Source organism: Belonocnema kinseyi, chromosome 1 (assembly GCF_010883055.1).
Source record: "Belonocnema kinseyi isolate 2016_QV_RU_SX_M_011 chromosome 1, B_treatae_v1, whole genome shotgun sequence".
In the NCBI taxonomy this organism is placed as follows: domain Eukaryota; kingdom Metazoa; phylum Arthropoda; class Insecta; order Hymenoptera; family Cynipidae; genus Belonocnema; species Belonocnema kinseyi.
Window position 1 is genome coordinate 172,544,798 of NC_046657.1, and position 12,364 is coordinate 172,557,161.

The following is a 12,364-nucleotide window of genomic DNA, read 5'->3' on the forward strand; positions in this document are numbered from 1 at the left end:
CAACAAGAGGTTGCTCCAAACGAAGAAAAGTTTTTACACCAGCAGATAGGTGTAATAAGGTAACAAAACCTTACTTCAAACCAGTAACAGATTGTTTCGCACCAGCAGGTGGGGGCTGCGAACCAACAGCTTCTTCTGACTCAGCAGAGTGGTACATTAGAGCAACAACAGCTTGCTTTAAACCAGAAACCGACGGTTTCTCAAGAGCAGGTGGGTGCTGTAAACCCGCACGTTCTTCCGGACCAGCAGAAGATTGCTATAAACCAACAACAGCTTGACTTGAAGCAGAAACGGATTTTTTCGCAACCAGCAGGTGGGTGCTGTAAATCAACAGGTTATTTTAGACCAGAAGGTGGGGGAATCAAAGTAACAACAGCTTGCCTTAAGTCAGGAACAGATTGTCGCTTAACAGCAGGTGGATGCAATAAAACTACATCTTTTAGACCAGCAGAAGGGTGCATTAAGGCAACAACAGTTTGCCTTAAATCAGAAATAAAATACTTCGCATCAGCAGGTGGATCCTGATAAACAACAGCATCTTTCGGACCAGTAGATTAGTGCGATCAACCAACAACAGCTTGCCTTAAAGTAGAAACGGATTGTTTCGCATCAGCTGGTGGGTACTATAAACCACCAGCTTATTTTCGACCAGCCGGTAGGGGCATTATAGCAACAACAGCTTGCCTTAAGTCAGTAACAGACTGTTCCTCAACAGCAGGTGGATGCACCAAAATAACAGATTTTTTCAGACCAACAGAAGTGTGCATTAAAGCAACAAAAATTTGCGTTAAATCAGAAACAGATTGCTTTGCACCAGCTGGCGGGTACTGAAGAACAACAGTCTCCTTCGGACCTGTAGTTGGGTTCATTAAACCTAGGGAGATGCACCAAAACTACAGCTTCTTTCAGACCAGCAGAAGTGTGCATTAAAGCAACAAAACCTTGCGTTAAACCAGAAACACATTGCTTTGCACCATCAGGTGGGTACTACAGAACAACAGCTTCTTTCGGACCTGCAGATGGGTTCATTAAATCAGAAACATCTTGCCTTAAACCGGGAAAAGATTGTTTCCCAACATCAGGTGGGTGCTGTAAATCACCAGCTATTTTTTCGACCAGCAGAAGGATGCATTACGCCAACAACAGCTTGTTGTGAACCGAGAAAAGGTTATTTCTCAACAGCAGGTGGGAGCTCTAAATCACCAGCTTTTTTTCGACCAGCAGAAGGATGGATTACACCAACAACGGCTTGCTTTAAACCGGGAAAAGGTTATTTCTCAACAGCAGGTGGGTGCTGTAAATCACCAATTTCGTTTCGACCAGCAGAAGGATGCATTACGACAACAACAGCTTGCCTTAAAGCGGGAAAAGGTTGTTTGTCAACAGCAGTTGGGTTCTGTAAACCATCAGCTTCTTTTCGACCGGCAAAAGAATGCATTACACCAACAACAGCTTGCTTTAACCGGGAAAAGGTTGTTCCTCAACAGCAGGTGGGTGCTGTAAATCACCAACTTCTTTTCGACTAGCAGAAGGATGCATTACAACAACAACTTGCTTTAAACCGAAAAAAGGTTGTTTCTCAACAGCAGTTGGATACTGTAAACCACCAGCTTCGTTTCGACCAGCAGAAGGATGCATTACACGAACAAAAGTTTGCATTAAACCGGTAAGAGGTTGTTTCTCAACAGAAGGTGGGTGCTGTAAATCATCAGCTTCTTTACGCTCCGCAGAAGGATGCATTACATCAAAAACAGCTTGCTTTAAACCAGGAAAAGGTTATTTCTCAACAGCAGGTGGGTGCTGTAAATCACCACCTTCTTTTCGACCAGCAGAAGGATGCATCACACCAACAACAGCTTGCTTTAAATCGAGAAAAGGTTGTTTCTCAACAGCAGGTGGGTACTGTAAATCACCAGCTTCTTTTCGACCAGAAGATGGATGCGTTACACCAACTACAGCTTATCTTAAATCGCGAAAATGTTGTTTCTGAACAGCAGGTGGGTGCTGTAAATCACCAGCTTCTTTTTGACCAGCAGAAGGATGCATTACACCAACAACAGCTTGCTTTAAACCCGGAAAAGTTTGTTTCTCAACAGTAGGTGGGTGCTGTAAATCACCAGCTTCTTTTCAACCAGCAGAAGGATGCATTACACCAACAACAGCTTGCTTTAAACCGGGAAAAGGTTCTTTCTCAACAGTATTTGGATAGGTAATATTTTTCAAAAGGACAATATTTCGAATTTCAATTATAAACCATCGAAATTGAATTATTCTAAAAATGATTCTATTACTATCGTTTAGAAATGAAAATGGTTAATTTCCTGAAAATTCACTGACAGTATCCAGAATTGTAAAGGGTTTAAGTACAGAAAAGTTTTAATAAAACAATTCTTCGAGACTACATTTTTATTTAGTCGTAAATGAAATTCAGATGTGTTTAATTTTTAGCTTTCTAGTGTATTTAGTTTTTTTTTACTTTATAATATTTCCCATTCAAGATTACTTTTGATTCCGAACTTTTCCGTTGTGAACGGTAAAAGTAAAGGTGGTATTATATCTTGATTCCATAAAGTTTGTCTACTAAATTTTTACATCATATTATAATTATTAAAATTAAATAAAAATTTAGATTTCTATAATTTTGGAAGTTTCTTTTTTCAATATTCAATTCAGTTTTGAATTTTAAATGGTACAGTTACTAGTTTTGAACTAGTTTTTGAATATCGCGCGCTCAAAAGCAAAATACTGTTGATCTCCGTATTGACTTACTGAAAGTCACCGCGTAGAGGAAAGACTCCCTCAACGGATACCGTATCTTATAACGCAAGTGTCAGCTGAAAATCTCAGTCTTTGTGAAAGAGGTGTTTTTGCTTTGTCGTTGCTTTTTCAGATGAAAGAAAAAAAATAACAATTCAGTTTGTAAGCTCAAAATGGAAAATAACAAAAACTGCTTCGAAGAGGGTTTTGAAGTTTCCGCATTCTTATCATCAGAAAAAGAACAGTTCAGTAATATATTTTCTTTCTATATTTAGAGGTTAGATTTATTTAGAAAGTAGAGATTTTTTTGACAATGTTAAGATTTTTAGATAAAAATCTTATGCATCTTTGAAATAAATAAATAAATAAAGATTATTCGTAAAATCTGAACATCTTTTGAGCTTAGTTTTCTTATACTATTGTTTCCCTGGCGGACCGAAGGAACCGAATGGAGCCTCTATAAAGTACCCGTAAGACCCCATTGGGTCTCCATTCGGTTTCTTTTTAAAAACCTAAAAAAAACAGCAAAATAAACTTTCAATTGGTTGAAATTCGGATTTTACGTTAAAATTTGAAGTAGAAAGTCACGGAGTAATCGCAATACTTTTTCTTGCAGCGTTAAAAACTTTAAAAAATAAAGTACCTGTCATTTACATGGGCCGAAGGTATGTTCAAGTACATCTTCTTTCAGTAGCAGTTAATAAGTGTCCCGTCGGTAACTTTAAGAATTTTGTCTGGATGCTAGCGCCACGCAGTAGAACCCTCAGGCAATAACGCTGCGATGCAATTTAAAGAGAAGTTTATTTTTCAACTTCGCGGGCAACATACTACTTAAGCTGTTATAGATGTGCTTGAAGTCACCTTCAGCAGAAGTTAATGACATTTTTCTACATTTTTAACGCTACAAAAAAAGAATTGTGATTACTCCTTGAGTTTTTAATAGAAAATGTAACGTAGAATCCGAATTTCAACTGTTTAAAGGTCGATCTTGCGTTTTTTTGAGTTTTTAAAAAAGGAACCGAATGGGGACCCAATGGGGTCTTTAAGGGTACTTTGTAGGGGCTCTATTCGGTTCCTTCGGTCCGCCAGGGTTTCTTCAAATATTCACCAATTCGATCCGAGAATTTAAATTACTTTGTATCAAATTTCCGTGAAAAAACTATTTAATATTATTATTAGTAGTTAAGATTAATTCCATAGTATACTGAATGATAATTTTTTATAAGTGATTCTGAATTTTTTTACAGACTTCACCAGTTGACCTGTCATGCCGCACGGACACAAATTCTAGATATACAGCGACCTGCATTCGAACCTTAACTCTTGGAGGTCAACTATATACCATACATTTGAAATTAAGTACACAACAGAAAATTCAAGAAAATATACACATGCTTATTTCTCCTACACCTACACGTCAGCATATATTCCTGCATTTGTACAGGCATTTCCTTTGCTGAACAACAAACCTGATCTGACGCCTGAAACACTTGAAGATGATTTAGGATTATCATCATCTTCTTCAGATAAAAAAGAGATGAATGTGATAGAAAAGCTCTCATCTTCATCAGATCAACAAGAGGCAGAGATCATAAGAAAATTCGATGGTAAGGAGGCGCTGAAGGAAAATACTTCACCAAATGCTGCACAGGAAAAGTGTGTCGGTAATCTTGAACAACCATCCACTTTAAGCTCATCAACAATTGAAATTGGTTTTAAGAAAAAGATCTCCTAAAAAACAATAAGTCAACAAGTGAAGACCAACGAGTGCAAGATATCATTTATAGAGTCACCCGTAAATGATCCAACTTTACGAAAGCAGACAAAATCTCAAATTATTACTTCCACAAAGACATCTGAGAACGATTAAAAGGTTGAAAAGGAGGCTGATAACAAGCAATTGGATCAAAAAGTGAAAAGAGGAGAATTATTAATAAGGATAAAGATAATTATTCTAACATAAGAAGAAAACTATTAATCTCAGTGATCCAAAGGTAAAAACTGAGCTTCTTAAAAGGATAATAAAGAATTTGAAGCAGCTAAAGAAAAATTAAGCACTTGCATAAAGAATAATATTATTTATCTTTTTTTTGTTTGTCTTAGAATTTTTTAACTACTTTTATTTTGTTTTTATTTTCATATCATTTTTTAGAACTGTGTGAATTTCTTTTTCTATGTAATAGTTTCATTATGAAGAAAAAAGTAATTTCTGTTTGGATATAGTATTTTTTATAACATTTATTGTTATCAGAAATCATTTTTATTATTTTTCTATATAATGGAATAACCATAGCAAGGCTCATCTATTGTGAATCTAACATTCTCTCTCATATTTTTGTAAGGAATTATATCATTAATTTATAATATGAAAATACGAATTTAGTTCATCTCATCAACAATTTTATTGTATTACAACACTTGTTTAAAAAATTTTTATACATAATTAAACTCCACATTATTATAACCTCCTCCTAGGTACTTCATTTTCAGCTTCTTTGAGATGGCAGCTTCTTGCAACTTTTCGACCAACGCGCTGTCTGCGTCCAAAATCTTTAGCAGCCTTCGAGGTAAGTAGACGACGAAGATTTTTTCTAGCTCAACTACGATCTTAGCACCATACCTTGTCTCGACTCTACGGATTTTTGTCACTTCATATGTTTGATTCGGTGTTAACTTAGACATCGACTTCGTGGGTAGGAATTGCTCCATACGACCAACGGCATTAATTGCTGCGAGATCCATTTTGCTGTTCTTAATAAATCGATAGTTCTGATCATGCGACGAAGCTGCTGTTGATGCTACCACCAGCTTCGGAGATACTAGAATGAAGTGATCGCTCCTGAGACTTGCTTTTATAAGCCACCGCTTCACCTACCATATCCACTCAATCTAAGCTAATTAATTACTTAATACGTTTAATTTACTAAGAACTGAATTAACTTAAAAATTAGTTTAAGTTTTCAATTAAGTATATACTAATTTAAATCTAAATCAGTTAATTTAAACTTATTTAAATAAAACCAAGGTTAGTTAACATATAATTTAGCTTATATGATTCATAACTATTAGGAGAGGGAAATTTGAATAAAATTCTCATCTTTTTTCATTTAATGATACTTTATTTAGTAAGAAAATCTTAACCTAGTTTTACAAAATAGGTCAAAATTATTATAAAAATCTTTTATTGTAGAATAATCCACGTGATCTTCATTTTGTGGAGCATTTCAGCCGGTTTGATCTGGTGTATCCAGAATCCAATTTCTGAGGATGGTCACGTTTTACACTGCAAAATTACTTGTATAGAACGTGTGATGACAACATGAGTTGGTGGAGCCTCTATCTATTTTTTAAAGTGAAGGGCAGTCAAGTTCATCCAAATCTTGGATGTTAATGACAAATTTTTCAAGCCATCTTTTTTCTGTAGACCTTTAATATAGATTAGGCGTGCATTTGTCAATGTTTCTCGAAGTATAGATCTTATTTCCTCATAAGGTACTTCATCAGCATTCCAGTTGATTCCATGGTAGTTACGTGAAAACCGGAGGTTTTCAATCTTGTACCGTCCCGGAAGAGAAATCCAACTGCAAGGCGATTCGAAAAGAAAGACTAAAGGTTGAACATCTTGCTGAAGCGTAAGAATGGCCAACTCTTTGAAAACGAAGTCGCTGTAGGGTTTCTTAAAGCCTTGAACATCCACAACAAAGTTTATTTTGACTGAAACTGGCTTTTAACTGCCGAAAGCCATCTTTTTATACACATCGATATTACCCCCACTACTTTACATAATTTTCTTTACTCCACAACTGATTGGCTGGTATTCAACAATACGGTCATATATAATGAGGTAATAGGCAGAAGTATTAGCTGGAAAGTTATCGCTGGATTCAAATTCTAAACGAACATCTACTGATGTTTGTTTTAAAAACTCATTTTGTTTTGAAAAGACAATAACAATGAGTGGAGCATATTACTTAAAAATACTCTTGCGCATCAGAGATTCTGCATCTTTGCCATAGTATAAAGCTTGGAAATTAGAATACGGCGAATTCAAAAACAGTTTAACATTTGTAATGTTACAGTGGTCAAAGAAACTAGAATATCTTTTTTGGTGATCTTTTCGACCTGTTTGGAATCCTAGTATGACATACCGTGGTTTCTCCAATTGCGTTGAAATCTTCACTTGCCATAGGTTTTTTTGAGTGGCAAGAATTAAAGGATATTCATACATTTCCCAAGATCGAAAACTTATTGGTATAAGTGGATCCTTCTTAATATACTTTGGCAGTTGTAATATTTGACGATCAGCTGGTAATAAATAGGGAACCATCCACTCAACTTTTTGCAATTGATAATCTTCAGCAAATCCAAAAATCATACTGAGTGGTATTGTTACATCAAAGTATCCAGCTTCATTTGCTCTTTCAGCATTTAAATCCACATCAAGTCAGCCTGCGTTCTCAGCAGAATGAAGTTGATTAGTAGTTAGAGACATATAATTCTTCATGTTAGTGGTATGACCAACAATTTTGCATCGATCAATTTTAATACCGTTTAGTTCATAGCGAATTTCGTCAAATAAAAAGCAAATGGCATTGCCAAATAAATTTGTAGCTGCAGCAACTGTAGTTCCATCAGCTTGTAGCAAACTTCCAAATACATGTAATGAACTTTTACTTGGAAGAATGCATAAATCCTGATGTAGAACCGCAATTCGTATTTTGTCACTATTGTTAAACAACGATGAAGCATGAGGTTTGATGAGCATGAACTTCATAATGCGCTATAGATTCATCATAGCTAACTCCAGCTTGAATGTTTAGTATTTCTTCTATCTTTGTGGCAACGATAAATAAACAATATAGAAATTAATAGTTGTATTTTTTCTTTTTTCTTTTACAATTTTGAAACCTAGAGACTTTAGAAAGAGTTCGTTGTGAGATGTTAGTATCTTGCGAGCTGATTGAAGAATGATTGTTTTCTGGCATGATGACTTGCTTATATAACTTCTACCTATCTTGCGATGATAAATCATACCTATTACGTTGATTTGACGTGCAACGGAATAGTTAGTCTTTTCTTAAAAATTTGTCAAGTCTCCGTCTTGATCAACTATGCGAAGCTGAATGTAATGTATTGGATTCACGGCGATCGGAAGGTAAATGACGTGTGATTTTACCTCAACGATCTTAAATCCTGGTGGAACGGTCGGAAAGAATTTATGAATTGTCTGAATTTTGTGATTGTTGATATATGCTCCAGTTGTAATGCTGCACTCTACTCTCAGAGCATTTACCAAGAGAATATCTACTGGATACGTGAAGTGAATCCCAAGGTTGGCCAATAGAATCTTTCGGTTTGAAATTAACTTGACGGTTGCTCTTGATTTCACTACGCAATGTATTGTTCTTTGGCTTAATACTTATTATAGCATCATTGATTTCCAAATTCTTTTGCACATAATTTTCCATCCCATCACTATTAGCCGGTACTGTTACAACAGAAAAGTCTCCATCCACTAGAGACTTCTGTATAAATTTTTCAATATCCTCAATTTCATAACTACCATTGGGTATGGTCACTACCTGATCACCAATGTAAAATTTATTGTTACCTACATTAACATTAGGAATTGAGTTAAATGTAAGTAATTCAACAAAACCAAGAACATAATTCATGTTCGATGAGAGTTTTTTTTGTGGAAAATATTCTGCCTCTAGGACAGATGAATTGCCTGAAATAGTAAAAGTAAACGATTCATCCATAATGACGTATTTCTGTATCCTGATTCCTTATAACCAATTACTTGCGCTTATATAGAGTATACTTGTTCTTTATTTTAAGTTGTCCACATAAAAATTTAAGATATGAATGAACACACTCAAAGGTATCATAATCCTGATATCTATCATGATTGTATTGTATGAAGCTCCAAGCTCCTAGGTAATTGACTAGTTTATGTGGCGGTTGGAGATTAACAAAATTGTGAAAGTATAATATTTCATTTCCATTTTTTTTAAATGTTACCCATTATGTAACCGGATCCTCAGAAAGTCCCCTAAGAGGTAACTCATTTCGCATAAAGATTCCACGAAAATAAAGAATCTTTATAGCTTTAGCATAATTGAGTAAATCTAAATCGGTTAATGCACGGTGTGGTAGCCTTACTGCAAGTTTTTTCTGGAATATACGTTTTCTAGCTATCAGACTACGACCTTGAGAACCGGGTTTGATGTGAAGACTCAGTCCTTGACGATAGGGTTTCAGGTGTAGACCTTTACCAAGAGATATTTCTTCCATCGGTTTCTTTAAGTTACTGTTTAGCTGTACTAGAATCATTTACAGCTTTTGCTACATCAGCTACACCACCAACAAGTGCTTCAAGTGCGCTAAGTCCAGCAAAAATTGTAATTAGTAGTGAAATAGCACCAAATTCAGAAGGTATAGGTAGAATTCGAGGTGCTTTAACCTGATGTCTCCCTCTTGCTCTTTTTATAGTTTTAAGAGTACCCTCTATTGCAGGCTTGATGGCGATTTGAGCATTCTTACCTGGGATTATAGATTTTTTAGCGGCATCCACAATCTTCCTCAACTTAACTCGCTTCTTAGATTTCCTTTTCTGAGAAACCTTCTATAATCCCATACCGAGTTTCGATTTAGCTTTCATGATGTTAGTTATTGCCAATGCAGCTGGTTTTTCACAAAAACTAGAGTCTTTAGAAGAAATTCGTTGCCACGCTTTTTCAGCAAATGTTATATCAGATGCGTTTCTCAATTCGATATTCTCACGATTTTTCGCGTAGGCAATATCGTGCTCTTTGTAAGCAGCAGCAACTGGATTTATACCTGGATCACCACGTTTTAATCGTTTAGCTAATTTTGTACTAGGTCTACAGAACTGATAACCGGGTGAATGCAATTCAAAAGGTAACTTATTGATAATCCTATTAACTAAACCTTTACCCTTCTTAGATTTCGCTTTACGATGTACAAGGATTCCACACTCTATGAAGGTTAGTATGTGACTGACTGTTAGCCTATATAAGCGCTGGATTTATACCTTTCGCGATAGTCGATGATAGGATGCGGTTCGAGATACAATCTGTCAAACTTCCGGTTGCAAATATCGACACCCTTGTGCAGCCTAAGCAGAAGAGGGTGAAACGTCAAGGTTAACGCTGACAGATAGTATTCGTGCAGTTTTTTGTGGACCATCCAACTGTGGTAAAACAATTGGCTTACTTTTTCTATTTTTATATCCAAATGATTTCAGATTCGCAAATATTTATATTTACTCAAAGTCTCTTCAACAACCCAAGTATAAATACTTGGAAAAAGTATTGAATGTTGTAGATGATGTAAAGTACTTTCCATTCAGTGAATATGAACAAGTAGTTTCATCCAGTGAAGCTAAACCCGACTCTATCTTTATTTTTGATGACATTGCCTGTGAGAAACGGGACAATGTGAGAGCTTTCTTTTGCATAGGTAGACATGGTAGCGTTAATTGTGTTTACTTATGTTAAACCTATGCACGTATTCCTAAACATTCAGTTATAGATAATGTCAATTTATTAGTTCTCTTTAGGTAAGATGAGACGAATCTTAAACACGTTTATGAAGATCATGTGAATACTGATATGACATATACACAGTTTCGAGAATTATGCTCAGCATGCTGGGATAGAAACAAATATGGGTTCATTGTTATTGATAAAGATAGTTATTTAAATAAGGGTCGATATAGAAAAGGATTTGACTGTTTTATTGTTCTATAAGTAGAAGTGTTTGATTAAGATAAGATTGGTATAATTTTAGACATCAAGGCATCAACATATTTCGAAAAGAATAAGATGGACTGCGTGGAATAGCAAAAGCTAGCGCTGTGATTCGACGGAAACACCGTATGCTCAAGTTGGGTAAAGAAGCTACAGAAATTGTTTTGAATGAGCCTTTTAAACCCATAGCCACACCTTTGCAAAAATAGCATATTTTACTGTTACACCTGTCAAGAAAAATATTTTTATACAAAATAAATGTATGAAAAATAAAGTGGATAAGGAAGATGAAGGTGAAAATGATAATTTGTCTTTTGCTACTGCTGATGATCAAGAATATAATCAAGACCTTAATGTAATTATGGGTAAAGAATATGTTGAAGAAACTTATGAACCTACTAAAACTTTTGATAAATTGCCAAATAAATTTCTCCTGTTGTTGAATAAAAATAGAAAACAATATTTGGATATAGATTTCGCTGTATGAAAACTAAGTAATGGTTCATTCATTATTGGTGATACACCCATTTGCTTTGAAGGTCAATACATTAAAAGTTGGGTGAAAAACGATACCCAAACAGTTCTGGTTTGTTTGAACATCTGTTTAAACAAAAATCTAATAGAGCTTACATAAGCCCTGAAGATCGAAACAACTATAGAGATATTGTTATTGCTACAAATGCACATAAGAAAAATTATAGTTCATCCGAACCTATTCGCTCAAACAATAGTTACAAGTATATGAATGTTATTACAAAACTTTTTCCACATAAACGATGATCTAGTAGTGGAGGTTCATTAAAGAAAAAGAAGAATTTTTTACCTTAATTTATGATAGCAAAAAAAGAATCAAGACCGGATCATATCTATTGGGATGATTCTAATGAGCTAGTCGATCGTCTGCTCATAGCATCTCAGGAAGCAGGAAATACAAGTCATAATAATGAAATAATGTCCATCATTGAGGAATTGCGAGAGGCTAAAATCATACATTAATAGCGTGCATATAGTTAAAACGGCAGTATTAAAATGAGCACCGACGTGTTCGGACATCCTCTAAATCATGCTGCTAATACAAACCGGGGACCTCCCGGTGTTCGTTTTAAAGTAACATCCAACGAAAATTATGATATAGTGAAGAAAAGACTCTGTAACGTTCAGAACGCTAAAGAACAAAACGACGCAGTTAATTTAGGACTTGTGCAGCGTATTGTTCAAACCGAGATACGAACTCTTGATCAGGGTACGCCATCTATAGGTAATGAAGTTGACAACAACAATATTATGATGCAAATTCTTGCAGAATAAATAGATGAGAAACTGAAAAATCTACAGATCAATACACTACAAGGGTTATCACTTTACAACGCTGAATTTATTGTTCAACTAGATGCTCGACTGAACGCAGTAAAAAATGAACAGAAAAAGAGAACCAGTAGTCATAGAGCTACATAAACCTGCTAGAAAAAATTATCGACGACGTCCTGTGATAATGCGTAGTATAGATGAAGCGTGGCAAGCTGATTTGGTTGAAATGATTCCATATTCTTGAGAGAATAAGGGATTCAAGTACTTACTTATAGGCCGTCGGCCCGCCTGCCAAAAAGTGCGATGATTTGACCACGTATGCTCTTTTGCGTTTTGGTCATTAAAAATATACTTATCAACGAACAAGCAAAAAAAAACCGGTCCCCGCGGAACACCTGGTGGCTAACTTAATTGTTTATTGAAAAAGAAAGGTGCGTTTTGTGATGATAGTACCACGTATGCCGAGGTTACCGATCGACGTTTCATAAAAAATAAATCCAGCGCAAAACAATCGGCATACGGTT